This window comes from Mytilus galloprovincialis, chromosome 11 (assembly GCF_965363235.1).
Source record: "Mytilus galloprovincialis chromosome 11, xbMytGall1.hap1.1, whole genome shotgun sequence".
In the NCBI taxonomy this organism is placed as follows: domain Eukaryota; kingdom Metazoa; phylum Mollusca; class Bivalvia; order Mytilida; family Mytilidae; genus Mytilus; species Mytilus galloprovincialis.
In genome coordinates this window covers 83,576,067-83,600,145 of record NC_134848.1, presented here as the reverse complement: position 1 = coordinate 83,600,145, position 24,079 = coordinate 83,576,067, and the positions used below count along the sequence as shown (strand labels likewise).

Genomic DNA, 24,079 nt, shown 5'->3' with positions numbered 1-24,079 from the left:
GAGGCCTGTCAGGAAGATGACAGTTGGCCCCAATTCATTGTCTTAACTGGTACTGTTGACAAGCCTATAGTTAAAATTTCCCCTTTTGTGATCCAAAAAAGTATCCAGAGCATTGCTGGAACTGTTAAAAATATTTCTAAAATGAGATCAGGAAATTTGCTGGTTGAATGTAACAACAAAAGTCAATCAGAAAATTTGCTGAAAATAAAAGCAATAAATGGCTTTGCTGTTTCAACTTCAGCACATGCTAGCTTAAACAGTAGCAAAGGAATCATTCGAGACAGAAGTCAATATCTGTCTGATCTGACTTCTGAAGAAATTTGTGAAGAACTTTCAAATCAAGGTGTAACTGATGTAGTAAGATTTCAAATTAAAAAAAAATAACCAAATAATTAAAATAAATACTTATCTTTTAACTTTCAAAACTCCAACTCCTCCTTCGTCTTTGAAATTGGGATGCTTTGGCATCAAGGTTGACATTTACATCCCTAACCCAATTAGATGTTTCAAATGTCAAAAGTTTGGTCATGGTACCAAACAATGTCATGGTAAGCAGAAATGCTTCAAGTGTTTTGGAGAAGGACACGAGGGAATAACTTGTCAACCTAATTCTTTAAAATGCTCAAATTGTGACGGATCCCATTTGTCATCTTCTCGGGACTGTCCAGTTTACATAAAAGAACAAAATATAATTAAAATTAAAACAGAAAGAAACACCAGTTACACAAAATCTAAACAGATAGCTTCTGTTTCGAGTGATTTCCAACCTACGACTTCGAAAAAGCCATTGTATGCAAGCAAAGTTAGCTGTTCATGCAGTCACGAATCTACACAGACTCGAATGAACTGACCCATTAATGCTGAAACGTATACGATGTTGCCAGTTCAAACTCAACCATCTGACAGAATAATAATAGCAAGAAAACCACATTCTAACACCAGTATACAGTCAACTCAACCTTCAATGCAGAGAGCTCGATGTCATCACCAAAACAAAATGAAAAAAAAAACCACATCAAATAAAAATGATAAAAAAATTCAGGCGATTGGGGCGAAGATTTAATCTGGGACTGGGGTCTTCCCAAAAACGTAGGTAAATCATCTGTTCCAAAAAATCGTCCTTCTACATCAAATAATCAATCTTCTGGTTCCTCAGCTGATGCAAGTAAAAAACCATCAAAAACTCCCTCTCCTCCTCGTTCATTGGAGCGAGATGAAGGTAGGAACACGCAATCTTCCCCTACAAAGTCTCCTCCGAGAAGATCCCGAGGTAGACATCGGGGCGGAGGCACATCAGCTGGGTCTGGTCACGGAGACCGAGGACTCTCCTCACAAAATAGATATTCCACGCTTAGTGATGATTCAGCGATGGATTGCGAAAGTGATTTGCTACCTGAAGGATCACAATCTCAGGTTGATCGTAGTAAAAATGGTCGTAAGCTCGATCACATTCGTCCTCCATTTAACCAACCATGACCAATATCATTCAATGGAATTGCCGAGGTCCTAAAATAAACCTTCTTGAATTAACACTTTTAGTTCAGTCTTTCTTACCTGTTGCATTTTGTCTTCAAGAAACTCATTTGAAAGAAAGTGACAAAGTAACTTTAAAGGATACAACATCTACAGCACATTTTCTAAGGAAGACGAAAGGGCTGCAGGTGGATCAACCATTTTAGTGAAGGACAACGTCATTCATAGTACAGTCCAACTCACTACAGAGCAGTTGCTGTTCGTCTATCATTAGATAAAACAATTACATTATGTTCGATATGTATTCCACCTGATTCAAATATAGATAAAGCTAAACTAAAAAACTTAACTGATCAACTACCTACACCTTTTATACTTATGGGAGACTTCAATGCCCACAATCCCTTGTGGGGAAGCAAGTCTAACAATGCCAAAGGTAAAATCATTGAAGACTTTGTCTCTCAAGAGGGTTTATGTATTTTTCAATCAAAGATGTTTGAGGCTGTACAAGATCCAATTTTAACCTTTAATACTGTTTTAACGTCTATTGCTGACCGCACAATTCCAAAGACCTCGGCAAATCCAAAACACCTTGGCAAACCATGGTATGACGACGCTTGTGATCAAGCCATTGATGACCGTTAAAATTCTGAAAGACGGTTTAATCAACATCCTACACAAGACAATTTAAATAATTTTCGTATTTTTCGCGTTAAGGCAAGGCGGACTTGCAGGCAAGCCCGACGAACATCTTGAAAAAATTTGTCTCGGGGATAACATCTCGCACTCAGATGACAAAAGTTTGGAATATGATACAAAAAAAAGGTAAAAATTCTAAAGCCACTGTTAAACATTTGAAAGACGGCAATGCTTTATCAACATCTGAAAAACATATTGCCAACAAGCTTGGTAAAACTTTTGCGAAATCTTCTTTTTCTAACAACTACAAAGAAGATTTTAAAAAAGTTAAGGAAAAAAAAAGAAAAAAGTAAGCTTAACTTTGAATAAAAAAATGGTGAAAATTATAATAAACTTTTCTCTTTGGAAGAACTTAAAACATCTCTTTCTAAAGCCCATGACACAGCTTGTGGGCCTGATAACATCCATTACCAACTGTTAAAACACTTGCCAGATTCCTCTCTTGCAGCTTATGCATAACATCTGGGAATTTGGTGATTTACCATCAATCTGGAAGTTTGCAACCGTCGTGCCTATTCCAAAACCAAGTAAAGATCACACGTATCCTATTAATTATCGACCAATTGCTCTTACCAGTTGTGTCTGTAAAACACTCGAACCGATGGGCAATGATCGCCTTGTTTGGTTCTTGGAATCAAATGGGATATTAGCCAATATCCAGTGTTGATTTCGACAGGGATGCAGTACTCTTGATCATCTTGTTCGATTAGAATCATTTGTCCGTAATGGTTTTGCGAAAAATCAACATGTGGTGTCGGTCTTTTTCGATCTCCAAAAGGCCTATGACACTACGTGGAAGTATGGTATTTTAAAATATCTTTTTGATATGGGGTTGAAAGGCAACATGCCAAATTTTATTTCTAATTTTCTCTCTAACAGACAATTTAATGTTAGAGTTAATTCAACCATGTCTTATCTGTATGATCAAGAGATGGGTGTCCCTCAGGGCAGTATTTTATCTGTGACATTATTTAGTCTTAAAATTAACAGCCTTGTTGAAGTTTTAAAAAGTAATATTGAAGGCTCATTGTACGTTGATGATTTTTTAATATGTTATAGAGGCAAAAATAGAAAAAAAAGAATCGAGAAATGTGCCTCAGAGAATGGCTTTAAGTTTTCCTCATCTAAAACGGTAGAGATGCATTTCTGTAACAAAAGGGAGATGCATCTTGATCCAGAACCCACTTTATATGGAAACCCAATTAAAATGGTTGATGAAACCAGATTTCTTGGGTTAATTTTCGATAAAAAGTTGACCTTTCTACCCCATATCAAAATGTTAAAATCAAGATGTTTAAAAGCATTAGATATTTTAAAGGTGTTGGTAGTACTGACTGGGGTGCTGATCGCAACATTTTACTTAATTTATATAGATATCTAGTAAGATCGAAACAAGATTATGGCTCTATAGTGTATGGCTCTGCACGGAAGTCCTACATACAGATTCTGATGCTGTGCATCACCAGGGTTTGCGTCTCTGTATTTAAAACCTCACCAGTTGAGAGTCTGTATGTAGAGGCTGATAAGCACTCACTCTCAAACAGACGTTTGAAGCTTGGACTTCAATATGCTGTCAAACTAAAAGCATACCCAGATAATCCTGCCTACAGCTGTGTTTTTAACCCAATTTATGAAGATGTTTTTGCAAAACATGAAAACAAAATTCCTCCGTTAGGTATACGTTTAAAACCACATTTAGCTTCTTTTGATTTGAAATCTGTTCGCGGGTATGTTAAGGCATTTTTTTCAGGGGCAAATAACTATTGTGATGCTCATGAATATTAATTAGTAACGTTGCGCCTCCATAGTGACGACGCTGTCCGCTTCATTTCTCTGGTCGTCAATCGCTCTTGTATTTTGATCTTTTTATTGATAAACTATGCAGAATTAGATAAATAATGATAATTTCTTGAAAATAAAAAAAAATGTCACATTATGTTACAAGAGTTAACTTGTATTGTATGAAAATCCTACTTGTCGATCTCGCAACGGAGGCGTGGCTTATTTTCCTTATTTGGAAAACCGATTCAACAGGAAGCTTAAAACCCTAATGTTTTGAACGGACGGAATGTTTTTGTTGCAAGAGGCGAATAATGGCCTATGTACCCACGGATTTCAGCTTACAAGCCGAATTGTACACCATAACTTGACTATGAGTAAGTATTCTGTCGTCTTTTTTTTATGTTTTCTGTAGCCGACTATCTTCATTTTGACAAAAATCTACCCTTGAAGTTGAAATTCTCCCCCTTTTTTTCATCTGTTTTAGAAATTAACCCTGAACCAAGGAATTGCATAGTATACTATGCCTGAACTGTCTTAATTGCAAGTCCTTTCATGGTCTACAGTGTTTATGTGCAATTTAGGTGAAGTTTTAGAATACCCATGAGCTGTCCAGGAAGTTTGTTATGCTATATAGTTTCACTTGTTGATGTAAAAAAACTTAAGGTCTAGTCTATTCCATGGTTGGTCAGCTGACGGGCAATCTGTTTGAATTCATGAATCATGGATATATTTTTTTTGAGAGCGAGTGATATAAGAACATGAAATTGGCAATTATAAGAACAAGTTGCTGGTCTAAAAATTTTGAATCTGTAGAAGAAGACACTAGACTAAATTTTCAACGAAGACCCCACCTCAATATTATCAATAGGAACTGTAGTGAGCACCTTTATTATCACAGAGTTTATAACTTTGCAGGCAGTGTGTAGGCAAGACACTGCCAGATGTTCTAAAGTTAGCTATGTCATGTATGTACATGTACAAACTACATTTTCCTCAATTTCAAGGCTGCATCATGAATGCAAGGTCAGTTTTTTACGTTCTGAAACAACAAAAATTCTAGATTTTTATTCACATAAAGACTTGAAAGACTTAAGAGTAACTGTACGCTGATTGATGTTTTATTCTTAGGCTGCCGCAGGCCAGATTCTTATTTTCTAGAGAAAATTTTGTATAGTACGTATACTAATTCGTCTGTAGTGTACAAGCAAATGTAGTACTTACTGAATAGAAATTCTGACAGACCTAAAAGAAGTTTTTAAAACCCTGGGCTATTTGTCCTGTACCCAAGTGTAAATCTTATATATACAATATATACCCTTATTTTATTCTGTATGCTTCATGTTTAAGTTCTTTAATATGTATATGAATAAAAGGAGATGTAGGGCATAGCCGTAGCCAGGGGGTTCGGGGGGTTCAGACGACCCCCCCCCCTTGAAAACAAATAAGCACTGTTAAAGTCAATGTTCTATTCGAATTGTGACTGTTAAAGTCGAGTTTGTGAGTCCAACGACCCCCCCCCCCCCCCTTTGGAAATTCCTGGTTATGGGACTGTATGGTGTACATTGTACATTTTGTGTGTACATAATCATATATCATGAGACAGCTACAGAAGTTCTTTCTGTTCAACATTTTATACTACCAGAATAAGGTTCATTCTGTTGCTAAACTAGTTACAGTCTTTATGTAACGTGTATAAAGGCCACAACAATTTAATTCCTTGTTTGACTAACCCGCCCGCACTTATTTTTTTTCAAAACAGAATTTTTTTTTATATATTCCCCCTTCCCGCATCTGGAAATGTAATCATGTCCATTTCCCGCATCATTTTTTGTAAATATTATAAAACGATATTAACACTTGTTTTCAAATCACTGTCTTACCTGTATTTATTGTTTAAAACCTATAAGCACCCGACCACGCTGTATAAATATCTTGTGAATTTTTTTTTTATTAATAATTAAATCTATATACATTGTATCCCAAGTGGGAGTACTCCGATATAAATATATAACCGGAAAAAATGCCTGTACATTGGTTTCCTTCCCCTTACTTACAAAATATGTTCGTTTTCAGAACTTCTAAAGAACAGTTGGCTTCAATTGCAAATATATTGCAAAGATATATTGTATGCCGGCAGAACAAAACAACCCATACTCGCTGCATGTTTATGTACCTGTCAGGATTGATTTGGGGGCCTGTCATTCAGTAGTTTGTTGATGTGGTTCATAGCCTGTTATTTCTCAGTTTGTATATATATATATTAGATTGTTCGTTTTCCTGTTTGAATTGTGCGCAGCGACGTTAAGGGCGTTTCGAAAAAATTCCCATTTTATACACAGGAAAAAGCATATTGAACTCAAAGTTAGTTTTGTTTGCCTATAGGCCAAAAATGCACGTTAAAAGCGTAAACAGAGGAGAAAATATCTATTCTGAATTGCATTCCAATCTTTTATTTATAGAAAAATATAAATACATTGGTGTCACGTGACTTCAAACTGAAAGTAATGACATTTCCCAAATAAGTCAAAAGGGCAGGTGCAAGATGAAATCGGATCGCCCTGGTTTTGGGCTCCCTGTAATCGGGATAACTTATTTTACTAGAAAAGTGCTGTGCCTAGTTTGATAGCAGAGGTTTTGTAAATAAAAAACAATAAAACGTGGAGAATTTTTTCGATTTATTGACTTTTTGGCACTTCGGGTTCTGAAATTTCCTTTAAACGAACGCTATATAACTAGGCACAGCACTTTTTGGAAAATTTGAAATGTCGCCTTTCTACCAATACCAGAATCAAGTGGGTTGGTATAGTTCTTGCACCTGCCCTTTTGAATTAATTTAACATGTCGTAGCATTATCGTCTTGAAAGGCGAGAGAAAAACGTTTGAATGACGCGGCGGAAGTCGGATCGGCTGACGGAAAAACTAAGTGTTTTTTTTGTACTCGCCGTCAAGCGTTTCATAATAAGCCTACGTCTTGTTTGGGCAGATAAACACATATTCTGTTATTGCTTGCTTAATTTATTGAAGTTTCAAATTCATAATTGTTTCTATTTCAGAGAATATTTAATTGTGATAGGCAGGACTTTCATAAAATAGAATATTTACATCTTCTTGCATTCCATCTCTTGTGCAAATGGCAGAGGTGCCACCCGTGGGATTTAGATGGGCTCTGACCCCTTTGTGTGTGAACCCGTTATGTCGCACTTAATTAATAACTTCCATTTTTGTTGGGACACGCACCCCCCTTTTTTTGTCCAAGTCCGGAATCCACATCTCGGGTCCTAGTGATGATCTCATTTTGCAAGTGCAAGTATATTGGGAACTATTATCATTTTAATGAAAAAAGTGGGGTTTTTACAAACTTTATACCAAAATTCAGGATTTATTTTTTGCTCTTTGTCATTAATAATATTTAATTAATAAACATAAACTCCTACCTGCATATAAATATTCAGATTTACTAGTTGAATATCTCCTGTTACTCAAGTGCGCCTGGTATCAATTTGTAAAACATGATAGGAAGGTCTTTTTGAATTTATTCTGTAGGGACAAGGTGATTTTTTTGCATCACTGAATATGAATTTTCACCAGTCGCCAGGGCAGTATTTTGTATGGCTTGCTTTTTTTTTTTAATGATGTCCCTAGTGAATTTCTACATTTTCTTGGACAGAATCTTCCTTTTCATTCCATCTTAAAAAACAATATTTTACTAATTCTAACAGTCTTACAGTTACTTGTTAACTTTTTTTTCTGACCTCCCATTATTAATTTAATTCTGGTTGAAAGCACACAAAAGCATTAACAATTCTGTTTTCCTCGAATGAGTATACGTAAGTTTGAATATTTGCACAAACGTATCTTTTTTGGGGTATTATTAAAGGATTAGAAGCTATGGCGTTGAGTATCTGATACTTAAAAAAAATGTTCCTTGAGCTCTCATGGTTTCCATGTATGCATATACAATGTATAACTAAAAGTAAATTTTAATCGCATCTGTGAAAAAATCCACATCCGATTAGTTTCAGATACTTGTACATGTATATATGTACCTATGATTCAATCAGCAACCTTGAGTGACACATACATTTACATGTATACATTAGCCAAAATTTTTCAACCTGTAGCTAGTATATATTTGTACCAAGAAGTTGGAAACAGTGACCCATTTGTTCTGCCGCTGATTTCATATTAAATTCCTGCCTACCAGCAGGCCAGTGTCAACCAATACAAACGGACAGCCAAGAAAAAACTAAAAGTGCTTACATGTACATGTACGTCTCATTCAGCACAATCATTTTTTTTTTCATTATCAAGTGCCATTATATTTTAAGGTTCATATTAAACATGATAAAATCAGAAAACTGATTTCCCCATCACCTGCTGAGATATATTGGAGGCTACTGAATGGTACTTTTTTTCTGTCAGAATAAAAGAAATTCTATGTACCAGTACATGTACATAATACTTTTTTTGTTCTTCCCTCTCCAGGATTATATAATGTACATTATATATTATATATGTATCATTGTTGAAGGCTGTACGATTACCTAAAATTGTAAATTTCTGTGTCATTTTGGTCTCTTGTGAAGAGTTGTTTCATTGCCATTGGCAATCATACCGCATCTTCTTTTTTAAGTACATGTACATGTATATATAATATACTGGTACACATTCAGAAATCACTAAATTAATCACAGTTCTTACAAAAGTTTCAGGTGAATGAATCATGACATAGGGGATAGGACAAAATAGTCAGCATGGAAATTAAAATGACATACATGTATGAATGCTTTAATGTATAAAACTACTGCCTTCCATGCCTACCAAATATTATTGACAAGGGTACCATCAGTGGTTAATCTTTACCTGACCTAATCACAATCATGACAAAAAGTAAAATTACTTAATTGTTAATCAAAACTTCATTGACAATTATACCACATGCTGTTATCTTTAAATCAAAATTCTAGCTGTATTACAAAAATATGCATGGAATTTCAAAAAAAGAAGAAAGCAATTTCTGTCTGTGTTGGGGTCATGCTGTCTCATTCCCATACATCACATCTTATGCAAAACATGCTATATATAAGAATCTTTAGTCTACTAATACTGTGAATATTCCATCAAGTTTTCAAGTTTATATAATTATAATGTATATCCTTCAAATAGACTCAAAAAAGTGCGAGTAAATTTAGTCCCAAGATAATAATAATTTATATTAAACAATGCCAGGACAACAAACATGATAAATGTGAGATTTATTATTGCAGTTACAGAAAATCCTGGATACAAATAATGCATTGTAATACCATCATTTAAATAAATTTATATTTTTTTATGCCAAACATTTACAATTATCATGTCATTAATTTATGTCATTATATAAATAACCAATTTTAGTTTAGACAAGAACAAGAAATGAAAACATTGCATTTTCTGATTTCCAAGTATAAACAAGCTACATGTATGTACATGAGATACACATCTTCATGTACAATACATATATACATGCATGTACAAAATGGAAATACCCATAATTATTTTGTTCAAAATTAACCATTATGTGGCTGTTATACAGATGTTTTGCTCATTATTGAAGCCCAACATCAATATCATACGACTTTCAGATGAACAACAACTGCATGATTACAACACTGTTTTATGCTTTTGAACTTTTTGTACACCTACAAATGTAGGCCTGTATTCAGTGTTTATATGAAATGAAATAGAAAAATTATAAATCATGATAAAATATGATTTTCTTGTTCTCTCATGTCTCGATCTGCAGGTGGCCAATACATGTATATAAACAACTATTTTTTCCCTGATGGAGAGTTGTTTCATTGGCAATCTGAGTGAATCAATTTTTTTTTATATGTCATATTCTTACTTTTATCATTACATGTACATGTAACTCAAATTAGTGGTGTGTCAGTGAATTGTATGCCTACATGCATATATGTATATCGCATGTATATCTGTAGGTAGGATTTATGTTTAAATCAAATAACTTTATCTTATAATTACTCCCTGTCATGCCTGTAATTGCCAAAAAATAACTAAACACTCATATTAAAGTCTTATAAATAAATATATTTCCTTCTTTCAAATTCATCTGAATGTCATACATGTCATATATGTCATATGTTCATAAACTACTTGGTTAGATATTGCATATTTTTCAAATATTTCACGAAAGAGACCACAAATTAAATCCATGAAACTGTTGCAACACATTTTTTTTTTAAATGTAATCCTTTTTAGAACTCCAATTGTAAGAAATATACAAAGTCTCCAAACTGCCTGTATTTAGAATTCATTTCAACTGAGGAAAAAGCTCTCTCCGATGGTAAACATCAACTTTAATGATCACGATGATGAAAAAGAAGCTAAACTGTTCACTTAAATATTCCTCTGTCTCACTGCATCAAAACACTAAACTCCAATTCACCTGGGTCTTGAAACAGCAAATGCTTTTGCTTAGTACATGATATACATGATATAGAATTGCTGTCTTTTTTCTTCTTTTCATTGAAATATTTGGTGGCTTTCCAAACAAATTTTAATCAGATTTTCGGTATTAAATGGTCATGATGAGTTATAAATAAGTAACTTTCTTCTGCTGTCTCGGTACAGGTGATCATCATTGCTGAAATATGAAAATGCAAATATAATGTACATGTATATATATTTAAATGAAATGTTTAACATGATATTTATGATTAAAGTATTAAAAAGTAAGTGCAAACATATTTCTTCAAGAAGTTACTGTTAAAATGCAAACAACATAATTCCCTGGTCTTTATTTAATAACATGAATAATAAAATTGAGAAAGGAAATGGAGATGTGTTAAAACAACAACAACCCGACAATAGAGCAGACAACAGCCGAAGGCCACCAATGGGTCTTCAATGTAGCGAGAAATTTCATTAAACATTTGAACAAGGATGTAATTTTTCACACACATTTTAATAAGGTGCACTACTTTGATAAAACTTTAAAATAAAATGAGTTATATTTATTGAGATCAGAATGTGAGTTCCATTATTGCAATATTCAAAATGCAAATTTGCTATATAAAACATTACAATAACTTCTGAATATACATCATACATGTACATTAATATTCTTACAATGTAAGAAAACAGAAATTTATTTGCACAAATTAAAAAACACTCACTAGCATATACAGTAGTTGTCTTTTGTTTATGTAATTTATATGTGTTTCTTGTTTTTTTTTATATAGATTAGACTGTTGGACTTGGTTTTACCGTAAGAATGGTTTTACACTAGTAATTCTGGGGCCCTTTATAGCTTTAAGTTCGGTGTGAGCCAAGGTTCCTTGTTGAAGGCCGTACGTTGACATATAATGGTTAACTTTTATAAATTGTTATTTGGATGGAGAGTTGTCTCATTGGCACTCACACCACATCTTCCTATATCTATAGACTATTAACCCCTCCACATTCTGTATGCATGTGCCTGTTATTCAGTGGTTGTCTATGTTGCTGTGTTACATATTAGACTGTTAGTTTTCTCCTTTGAATTGCTAAAAAATACATTTGCAATTTAGGGGCCTTTTGTAGCTGAATATGCAGAATGGGCTTTGCTCATTGTTGAAGGCCATACAGTGACCTATAACTATAGTTGTTAATTTTGGTGTCATTTGGACACTTGAGGAGAGTTGTCTCATTGTACAAAAGTTAGCTGATTGCAGGATAAAACAATTTACCTGTGTATAAAAATAAAACTCTCCAATTTCAAACCATCACTTTATATTTCATCAAACCTGGAATGGCATACTAGTGTATCTTGTAATTAACAGGTAAGCTGAAAGAAAAGGTAATCATTTAATTACAAACAGATACTTTTTTAAATATTAGGAACATAAACATGTGTATAATGATTCAAATAACTGTTAAATAAAAAAATAACGTCTGCCACGTGCACACAACCCTTATTAGATCGCAGGATTTCCTTCATAGATACATGTATAATGCCCATTTTTTCTTGGATTTCTAGAATTATACAAAATAGAGATCTGCCATGAACACCTTGTATCAACCGTACAGCGGATATAGTTACTTACCAGGGGTGGATCCAGCCATTTTAAAAAGGGGGGTTCCTAACCCAGGACAAAGGGGGGGGGGGGGGGTCCAACTACATGTCCCCATTCAAATGCATTGATTGTCCAAAAAAAAGGGGGGGGTCCCCCCCCCCCCCCCCGAATCCGCGCCTGCTTACCAAGCAAGCATGATCGATATTGACCTCACACGGTAACGAAAATCATTGCTTTGTTCACATATAAATATCAATATGTAACTCAATCTAAAAATAATTGTTGATTAAAGAAATGATTTGGTCGTAGGTTGAGGATTAGAGATGTCTCATTATTTTCCCAAAACAAAAACGATTACTAAAGACATGTCCAAATACTTGTCAAAAAAGTTGGCACTCGTCTCATCTGATATAATTCTATATTAATTGCAACTCTCTTTCTGATAGAAGACCACTGTGTGTTTATTAAAAGTATAGTTGTTTCAATAATTGGCATTGAAATTTTTCATGTATATATGGGTTTTTTTTTTATATTTTATTCCGAAAAGAAGCGTTGTGTACGGTGTTTAGCTGACCACATAAATCTGTCTGTATGGTGCACAGTCATTGATAGTTAAGTTGCTGCACACCGACACAAAAATATTATTTTCATACTCGTTTTTTAACCAAAAATGTTCAAGGAATGAGTAATCACAGGTCGGTTTATGATTGGTAACTATTACTTTTGTCCTGTTTTAGCCTTCTTTAAGGTAAAACATGTAAATGTCTCGACAATTATATGGAAATTGAAAGTTGGTGTTGACATACACAACTATTTGCGCATTTACAAGTTAATTGTTCCTATATATATATATTAGAATATAAAATATGTCTTTAATATAAATATGAAAAAATCGATGCGAAAATTATTTTGGAGCAGGAATTTCAGATGTTGAAAACTGTACACTGAATGTTGATAAAACAAAACAAAGATTTCGTTACCATGTCAGTTCAAAAACGATCATGCCCGCTTGGTTAGTAACTATATCAACTGTACGATGATACACAGTGATAATTGGCAAAAAAAAAAATACATGTACATGTATACATGGTATATATGTCTGTTTACAGTTACTCGACTGACCCTAATTTGAGCGCTGACTCAAAGCTATTTTATTCCTGTCATTAAGTGAAAAATTTATAAAACTCGTGTCAAAAGCAAAGTAAGGGTTGCCAATAAATTTAATCAATTGCCTGATACATCCCAATGTTCACAATCGTGAATATGACAGCTGTTCTAAGGAAACTTGCAACTCGTGTCATAAAATAAAAACTTCACCCCCATTTTTCCAACCAATAACCAAGGGAAATAATCCAATCATTAAAAATATGGGTAAACTCGGCCCATGGACAACTGAGACCATGGCACAACTCAAAATCATGCACAAAAAAGGAAAAGAAAAAAAATAGTGAAAGTGAAATACTGACCTACCTACCCTTTATATATTGATGATATACATGTAAGATTGTAACCTTAAACAGACAGACTGACATGGCCATATATACAAGTGTGGTCATTTTAGCTCTTCTTTATACATGTCTTAAATCAATTTTCATGATTAACTAGAAATACTGAAATCACTGCCCGTAATAGCCAGCCCCTCCAAAATATAAAATCTAAAACAAACACCTGAATCTCTGTGAGCTACTGCTCACTAATAATATTCCCATACCCTTAAAGTATAAGGTTAACAGAAAGTTGTTGAGTAATGAATCTGAAAAAGCATGACACAGTATAACTGACTCTGACATGCATGTATAAACTCTGAAGCCAAATTTCAGAAATCCTTGTAACATTCCTGCAAACAGTGCTATGAAAAATATTCATGGGACGGACTGACCTAAGGATGTACAGACAGTAGTAAAACAGTATGCCCCAACTTTTTTAAATACTAAAAGTGGTGCCGGGGTACATGTACAAATATAAAAAAAATTGCCAACAGTGGCACAGTTCATGGATTATTTTTTGAATAATATTAAAATCCCATAAAGAGAATGAGTAAAATCTAAAAATATTCATTGTATAAAAAATCATAAGGGATCATTTCAGCAAATTTTCATGAAAATTTGTTCAAACGTTTTAAAGTCATTATTTGAAAAACGCGATAATTTCGACCCTTTATTACGAATAATGTCCCTATACATGTAGTACTCAAAAACAAGATATAAATTATATGTAATAGAAATGTGAGAATGGAAATGAAAAATGTCACCAATGGGCAGGGGCAGATCCAGTTATTTTAAAAAGGGGGGTTCCTAAACCTGGACAAAAAAAAAAGGGGGGGGGGGTATCTGTGTTCCTGATGCCTGGTTTGTATAACTGTTACAAATGAACACTTTCGTGTTGTATTTTATTTTGTCTCAGCGGCTTATGGTAGACTTACTTTCAGAGCAATAAGAATATGAGACGCCCTTAATCTACAGGTTCCTACAAAGAAATGTCTTTCTCTGTTTAGAATTTAAACAACTTTCTTGCAAGCAGGCTCCCCAAGAAAATTTTATAACTTGATATAGGAAGATGTGGTGTGAGTGCCAATGAGACAACTCTCCATCCAAATAACAATTTAAAAAGTAAACCATTATAATGGTGAAGTTGAAATCATCCCTTCGTAAATTTTACGGACGCCATCACGAGTTGGTTGACCGTTATGGAATAACCGTTTCACAAATGATATCGGATATGTTCCTTACGTCGTAACTACAATCCCCTTCTCTTTCATGAATTTGACCTACCGAATTAGACTATTAACTGGATTTGTAATCACATAAGCAACACGACGGGTGCCGCATGTGGAGCAGGATCTGCTTACCCTTCCGGAGCACCTGAGATCACCCCTAGTTTTTGGTGGGGTTCGTGTTGTTTATTCTTTAGTTTTCTATGTTGTGTCATGTGTACTATTGTTTTTCTGTTTGTCTTTTTCATTTTTAGCCATGGCGTTGTCAGTTTGTTTTAGATTTACGAGTTTGACTGTCCCTTTGGTATCTTTCGTCCCTCTTTTAAAGTACAGCCTTCAACACAGAGCCTTGGCTCACACCGAACAACAAGCTATAAAGGGCCCCAAAATTACTAGTGTAAAACCATTCAAACGGGAAAACCAACGGTCTAATATATAAACAAAACGAGAAACACGTATATATTACATTAACAAACAACAACTAATGTACATCAGATTCCTGACTTAGGACAGGTGCAAACATTTCCAGCGGGATTAAACGTTTTAATGGATCCAAACCTTCTCCCTTTTTCTGAAACAATATATATAGCATCCCTTCTGTTTAACGGGATAAATACATGTATAGCTTAAAAACACGAAATCCCTGGCTTAAAAATACAAAATCTGGAGGTCCGGAAATTCGAAAAAAGAATTCCCGGATCCTGAAAGGGTCAATCCCCAAATCCCAATCTAAAAACACCCGGTCCCAGAGTCCTGATAAAGGTCCTATCCCCCCTCATAATTATTTGGACTATGGGAGGGGTACAACATATGTTAAGCTCCAGATTACGTGTTTCAGGTTCCTTTTGAGCAAGTATGTATGCACCCCTGTGCTCCAAATTAATAGCTCCACGATATCATTATTATTTGGATTAGAGCAATATGTACCCAACCAGGAAATTAATGACAGGTACTGAGGTAGGCAGGACACCTGCGAAACGAAAATTAGAAACGAATTTCGGGGTAAACGATGAGAATGGGCCCTTGGTATAATGCTGGGAACTTGTTTCATTCGATATCTTGTTCATTTATTGACGAGACTCGAAAGATAACTTAAATTTCAGCTATTTGTTGCGGTCTTGTTTTGTTTTGACCACGTGTATGTCATGCTTGCCCTCATTGGACTCGTTTTTATCTAATAGTATACAGTTTTTCGCCATCTGGGGCGAATGAGAAACACAACAAGCAACATATATTTCATAATAAATACATGTCTTGTGGCTCACACTTACTTTTCTGGCTAGATTTTCACGTAGAAGTGAAAATAATTTTCGCTGCAATTTCTTTCCATTCTGGAAACTGCAAACATCTATTTGACGTCGATCGTCTTCTCATTGGTTGATCCGATGGGTCCAAAAGCCGACAATCTCGCCAAGAAAAACAGCTATTGTAACTGTTTTCATAATAATCCAGGCACAAACATACAATATTTGTATTTCGATAAATAAATTACATCATATTAATAGCCGTTTTTAGTTAACAGGCATGTATGTAATTTGATTTCATACATTTTCATCGATAGACGCAGCCTCCGCCATTGATGAATATATGAATAAATAATGAGGTCCTTACGGGGTTATCTGCCCCTGAAAATATCTTGTGTAAATCGCCTTAACATCGCTGCGTGTACTCCAGTTATGTTGGGGTTCCTTATGCCCTTATAGCTTGCTGTTTAGTCTGGGTCATAGCCCTAGTCGGTGTAAAAGGCCGATAAATGACTTGAATTTGTTATTATCAGGTTTGGAAGAACCCTTCTTCAAGTAAGGGGTTATTTTATTGTTATAGAAAAGAAAAATAGAAGAAACCAAGGATTTGTACAGTGCTACTATACAAATCCTTGGAAAAGCTTAGAATTTTTTACTTAAAACGAGGAAAACTACATCATATTTGAAACAACTTTTCTAAAAGAGGGGTCCGCACTTTCTGAATAATATAAAAGTAAATGATATGTGTGGTTGATTAAAGTCCAGAAATATTACAAAATTTGTAGACCAGTTTTGACCATTCAATACCAGATAGCTATATAGTTCTTTCAGAAAATATGAAGCGTTTTGTACTAAAAAGTGGTTTTTTTTTTACAAAATATATATTATAACTTATATGACCCCTCATAAAAGGGATATTCTATAACATTGTGGGGTGGTTCCCAACCTGATTATGACTTGGATGGAGATTTGTCTCTTTGGCACACATACATATATCACATCTAATTATTCAATTATTTATTGGTGTACAGGGAAAAACACACTTCATACATTAAAGAAATGTCAGGGTACAAACTTGTGATAAATCAAGCTTTAATATCATGAATATTGTCAAAATCTAATATTTTATGTTTACAAAAAAAAATTATAATCGTTCGCCTTTATTTTTCATGCTTCACCTAAAAAAATGCAAATTGAATATTTTTTAATTAAAATTTTCAAATCGCTCGCTCGCCCCAATTTTTGGAGTCCAAAAATCCGTAAAACAAGAAACTAAATCATGAATTGGTGTGGCCTAAAAAGGAAAATTAATATTATAATTATTCTGGGCCCACCTTTTCTGGAGGAAATTTATTTGTTGGCCCTTCTTAGGTAGTCAGTGCAGTGGACCCCAACTTATGAAAATTTGTGGATCCACCACTGAGATAGCATCACATTCAAGAAATACATGTATATCCTCACATGAAAACACTGAAAGACCCTGCGGAACGTGAACACTGGGTTGCTACATGTGTATATGGTGTTTAATTAATGCTAATTTGGTATAGGCTTGGAAGTTAGAACATTCACTGTTCTGAAATGTACCTGTACAATCATTTAAAAAAATAAGACATAAAATAGATTTGTCGTTTCGGAATCTTATGCATTCTGGCTAATATTTTCAAAAGCGTTCACCAAAAAGTTGTGATTGGCTTAACACGTACTAAATATTTAAATTCCATCCAATGATGTGGCGTTATTTTCATTTTGGTGTAAGAACAATGAGATTACCATTTACCCATAGTCCTATATATAGATTATGGAAAAAGCGAATTACTACCTGAACCTTTTTGTTTCAAATTGGAGGCTGGAAACAAACATATAATTTAAATTCGTTTTGGTTTGAATTAAATTAAATTAACTAATATAAAAAAAAGATATGGTATAAATGCAAATGAGACAACTCTCCACAAGAGAACAAAATGACACACACATTTACAACTATAGGTCACAGTACGGGACTTCAATAATAAGCAAACACCATACCGCATAGTCAGCTATAAAAGACACCGAAATTACAATGTAAAACAATGTAAAACAATTCAATATGTTCAAACGAGACAGGCACAAATATTTACATACATACATAATGTAGCGGAGTTATTTTAATTTTGCAAAAAGTTGTTATTTTGATAGTTAGTGACTATTTTACAAAAATGTTAGGTGGATATTGTTAAGTTTTTAACACATCTCTTTTCACAGAATTTTTGCATGTAAGTTTGAATTACAATATAATAAGCCTTTCATGTTTATATATATGAAAAATATTTTTTCAGTAATACTGTTATACTGCTTACTAGATGTTTTTTTTTGTGTACACGATTGTCAATTGTTGCTTTTTTATTACAGGTTCAAGATGACAATGATGAGAACAAAAGTGCAAAAGATAAGCCATACATGTACATTGCAATACGTGACTGCAGGATGTATGAACCGAAAACATGGACAACATGTGTTCAGGGCAACATAACTTTTTGAAATGGAATAAAGATAACTTTCCAACCAGACATTCCACAGTGTGATCATGGTGATGTCAAACAGCATGTTAAAAATGATTAAAACAATATAGTAAGACTCAGCTTAAAGCTGAAAGGAGGATCCAATTTTTGACACCCACTTTTTCTTGCCTGTTTTTTCTGGACAGAAAGAAAACACTCCATTTAAATAGAATGCAGAAAGTGACTGTTAAATTGTAAAATTAACAGAACCTACAGATGGAAACAAGTGTAAAGAAAAAACCTCATGTAATCTATAAAGTAATTCAACATCTTGTAGCAGCCTCGTAGAGATCGTTCCACAGCAGTTAAGGATGACCAAAGGTGAACAGTTCTAGTTTGCAACTTGAACACAGACATGTCACACAGAGATTAATCTAAACAAGTACAATTTGATTAAAAAGAATTTGTGCTCATATACATGTACGTTGCACAATTTTGTACCTGTATAATGGAAAAATTACATGGGCAATTTATTACGAACAGAAGACCAACATAAAAGGGCTAAATGTTATAGATATCTGTAAATTTACATTATGTTCATAAGAACAGCTGCAGTATCAACATTTGAACAGTAACATCATCCATTCATTTTTTGTCAAGCGTGTGTATCAAAACATTAATTTGATTAAATATTTCTATTTATGCACTGTACTTGCATTACAATTTCATGAGTAATAAGGCCAGTTTGATTTCAGATTTTTATGAAAGTTCTTTTGATGTTTCATCATGTTCATCACAACTATTTATAGGTTACTGTACAGCTTTCAACAATGAGTAAAACTCTTTATCATTTGCATTTATACATACAATTACATTTGTACATGAGTTATGCTACCTTTAATACACAAATTAACAAATAATGACAGACAGCAACCAAAAAAGAACAACATAAGCTTTAGCTTAAGGATGTTGAGAGACTGGCACATAAAATGTGACTTAGTACATATAAAAAAGAAGATGTGGTATGATTGCCAATGAGACAATAGTCATGTGATCGTAAACATGTTTTTGAGAGTTTTTCTGTGACATTAACATATATCAGATTAAGAAAGGGCATTAACTATCATGTACATGTATGGGTACATACAAAATTAACTTCTCCCAAATAAGGGCAAGCAACTAAATGATGTAAAAGTAAAAAACTAAAGGTCAGTGTTAGGCCTACAACTACGAGCAAATTTCATACAACATAGTCATTTAGCTGAAATGCTCGTCTTGAAAATTGTACTGCCTTTAACAATTGAGGGTGTTGCAGTACAAAATTCAATAAAAAGAAACCAGAAAAAAAATTCAACCTTGAGAAATCCTTAGAAAATTATGTAAATAATGACAAATGAAACACATGAAATATGCAGTGGTGAATACAGGTTCAAAGTTTGAGATGCAGGTTGTTCAATAGAAGGTGGTACCATGTACTTGTAATTCTAATGTTACGGAAAGTTTCATGTACATTCACCAGCTAAATTTAGGATTTGTATATTCTTGCAATATACATTGTATTTAAAAGAATCTACTATAAGGTAAAGAGTGTCGGTCAACATGAATGACATGTAGATATCAATGAATACCAGCAATTGACGAAGTTCAAACTCGGTCATGTCTGTAGACAATGTTGAAAAAAGAAAAAAATATATCAATAGCTCAATCAAACTTGATTGGTGTAAAACACACAAAACATGCACAAGGACTCATAAAGAAATATTTAAAGAAGTTAAAATATAAAAGCAACAATTTGGTACTAAACATGAATCCCAGTAAAAGTTGAACTTGAAGTATGTTCCATTAGACTGTATTTGGACAGAAAACATACTTTCAGTCGTGTTATATATACAGATACATTGTACATGTAATCATAAAATATTGCCATTTCCATTATCAAAATAAGACACAGATGAGACTTCTATCATTGTCTTCGCTTATTTATTTTTCTTCCGTAAAGTTCCATAACACATATCGCCTATTGTAAACCACTCAAATTGTATACATGAAAATTCAGAAATAATTGAATGCGAATAATGTGACTAGGTAAATATCGTAATAATAAGAACTTGCATTCTTAAACATTTGTAACTGAAACATGCACTTTTATGAGGAATTATTAGAAATCTCAATAAATAAACATTTTTTAGTAAAATTGAGAATGGAATTTGGGGAATGTGCATGTCAATGAGACAACCCAACCAAAGAGCAGATAACAGCTAAGGCATCAATTCTTGAATACATGCAATAATAAATGATCTTATAGTATAATAGATGCATGCAAAACTTTCAGTATTTACAGTTTTAAAAAAAAAATTTCACATGTTTTATAAACTGATTTTATTTTAAATAATGAATCATTTTTCAAAAATATATTGAAAATCTACATATATATATATATATGTGAAATCTAATTTGGTTAGGGTTGTTTATATAATTTCTAAGTTTATCCAGATTTTTTAAAGAGGGGCGCGGGTCAACAAGAAACATGTAAGCAATACATGGTCACACAAAGACTTTAATGCAATTTGTCTGTTTTTATATCAAATAAGGAGATGTAGTATGGTTGCCATTGAGACAACTATCCACCAATTGCAAGTTCTAATGAAATAGCTTTATAATTAAGTAATTACACTATAGGCAAATACCTCCTTTAACAATGAGAAAATTCATACTGAATAGTGGGCTAAATATGGCTTGGCCATAAAAAAAATCAATTGAGAAACTTAACAGCCTAATGTATAAAAAAAAAACAGATATGTCGACAGACATGAACCAAATTAAGACTTGCAAGCCACTGTCCCTTTAAAACTGAAAAACACCAATACAAAATATTTTTTTTGGTCACAAAATGAAATGTGATGTTTGATATATACACAAAATACATGATAGATGAAATGTAATTGTATGCGATTACTGACTGGGACATCAATTTTGGAAATGAATATCCTTGCCTATAAGAATTGGAAAAACACAAAATGGAGGGAAAAAGTGAAAGTAATTTTTCACACAGCAACAGCAACAGTGAGCAACCCCCATTAAAAAAATATGTCTGTGTAGCATAGATGATAGAAAACTTTGAAGTTGCCTCACACTGAATAGAAATTATCTTCCATTTAAAATTAAATTGATTCTCTATACTTTTCAAGACTTCTGATTGAATTTGCATTACTGATTTTCAAACATATTTTGCAACTGAATATGTCAGAACTGCTTGTTTTCTTTTATATAATATTTAATGAATACTATTAGCATAAATTTACAAATCCACATTTAATAGAAAGGATTTAAATATGTTGAGATTAAGGATTTATTTAGCAAAAGATCAGTGATTTATATAGCAAGATCTAGCTATACCCAAAATAAAAAGTCTGACATAGTCATTTATCACCTGGGGCTAGAGGAAAATAAATGGTTGACTAACATGACCAAGGTCAACTTATAACATACATTGGCGGATCAGGGGGGAGAGGGTTGGAACCCCCCTTTGTTTGGACGATCAATGCATTTGAATGGGAGCATATGGTTGGAATCCCCCCTTTTACTCTGGGTTGGGACCCCCACCCCTTTTTTTTAAATGGCTGGATCCGCCCCTGACATATATATCTATAACTCAGACAACCAACATATACACTATAAGACTACTTTTCAAAGTTTAAGCGACCAAATTTGCATAGAGATTGGTATTACAAATTATGTATGAAGGTGGAACTGCACATATTTTGTCAGTCTCTTTTCCGGGAAAATTCGATTTTCTACATACAGTTGAAACCTGAAGTAGTGCGGCAAACACGCACAACTTGTTTTACTATCGTCGGTTATTACAAAGGTCGAATGATTTCAACGGATATTGTCAATAAGATCAATTTATGTTGAGGTTTAATAATGTAAATACTCCAGAATCGTTAACTGTGACAACAGAGTTGCGGTTCTTTGATGATTGTTCGGGTCGTCAGTGCGCTTGAATGACATAGACATTTATCGAAACCATAGTTACGAAATCTAAATTCACAAAAAGCGGGTTACCAGAGACGATATTTCTCAAATAAATCAACTGAAATAGAAAGCTATAGTTATTACCTAATGGAAAAGTGCTGCGCGCTTAATGAATATGAAACAGTAATCAAATTAAGAACGAAACTGTGTACAAATTATCGTTATATGCTGCCGGGTAAACTAAAAATATTATTTTAATTTAATATGTTCACTTCTGGAAAATCGCGCAGCACTTTTAAGCAACGGAAGAGCACAAGGATTCGTTTAAAAAAAGTTTGTTGTTTTAATATGTAGTCTAGTAACCCGTTTTTTGCCAATTTGATTAAGGCATTTCACCCCCGTGGAAGTCACGTGACCTAGGCGATCATGACCAAAATTTCGGTTTACTGATAGTTGTTGAATTTATATATTCATGTAGTAAGAATAAGATTGATGAATTGTTGTTAAAACAATTCTATTCTTGAAATATCACATTTTGCCCCTATTTACGTTTAAAAGTGCCCTAACCTACCTGCGTTGCTCATGTTGAGACTAGCAAATGTTCTCCATGGGAACTTCCAAAACCAAAAATAATATTTGATCTCCGTGAACACAAAAAAAATAAAACAAATCCTCTTTTAATTCAGCAACACTATGCTGAAATTAAAGCCAATTATTCAGATTTTTCAACTGTCTATACTGATGGAGCGAAAGATGGTGAAAGAGTTGCATCTGCTGCTGTCTTCAGAGACAGAGTTGCTACTCTCCGTTTGCCATATGAGGCATCCATTTTTACTGCAGAAGCAGAAACAATAATTTTGGCTTTGAAATTTATTGCTTCTTCAGATATATCCAAATGTATTATATGTTCTGATTCACTTTCATGCTTACAAGCTATACAAAATACTAAAATTAAAAACCCAACAATTCTCAAAATTTTATATGTTATGTAGAATTTAAAAATTCTTCTGAAAGAAATAATATTTCTATGGGTTCCGAGTCATGTTGGAATCCTTGGAAACACAGCTGTAGACCTTGAGGCAAAGAATGCCCTGGGTGACCCTTTATCTAACTATGATATATCATATACTGATTTTGAATCTAATATTAGAGAATATGTTTTTAATTTATTGAAAAATGAATGGAGTAAAAAAGATGATCATAAATAACATGAAATTAAACCTAATTTAGGTAAACCTTTTAATAATTTTATGTGCAGAAAAGATCAGTGTGTTATTTCTAGATGTCGTATTGGTCATACTAGAATACTAGAATAACACACGAGTATCTTTTAAATAATGAAGATGAACCACAATGTATACCTTGCAACTGCGATAAGACGTGTCACGGTACTTGTCTATCCCAAATTCATGTATTTGGTTTTGATGTTATATATATATGTTATATTTGTTATTCTCGTGGGATTTTGTCTATATGTGTTACATTTTAGTGTTATGTCGTTGTTCTCCTCTTATATTTAATGCGTTTCCCTCGGTTTTAGTTTGTTATCCCGATTTTGTTTTTTGTCCATGTATTTATGAGTTTTGAACAGCGGTATACTACTGTTGCCTTTATTAATTAATTGTATTGACTTTGCTGATATTCGTAAGAAGCATTTCA

At 33.6% G+C, this 24,079-nt stretch overlaps 2 long non-coding RNA genes across 2 annotated transcripts; one reads left to right on the top strand and one right to left on the bottom strand.

Annotated features, from left to right (window-relative positions):
• Nucleotides 1-4,215: 4,215 nt before the first annotated feature.
• Nucleotides 4,216-19,154, top strand: LOC143052924 (uncharacterized). The gene is made up of 2 exons (XR_012971296.1): nt 4,216-4,328; nt 18,357-19,154. It is a non-coding gene; the product is annotated as an uncharacterized LOC143052924 (long non-coding RNA).
• Nucleotides 10,108-16,315, bottom strand: LOC143052923 (uncharacterized). The gene is made up of 3 exons (XR_012971295.1): nt 15,996-16,315; nt 11,685-11,782; nt 10,108-10,600 (listed from the first exon to the last, which is right to left on the bottom strand). It is a non-coding gene; the product is annotated as an uncharacterized LOC143052923 (long non-coding RNA).
• Nucleotides 19,155-24,079: the final 4,925 nt, after the last annotated feature.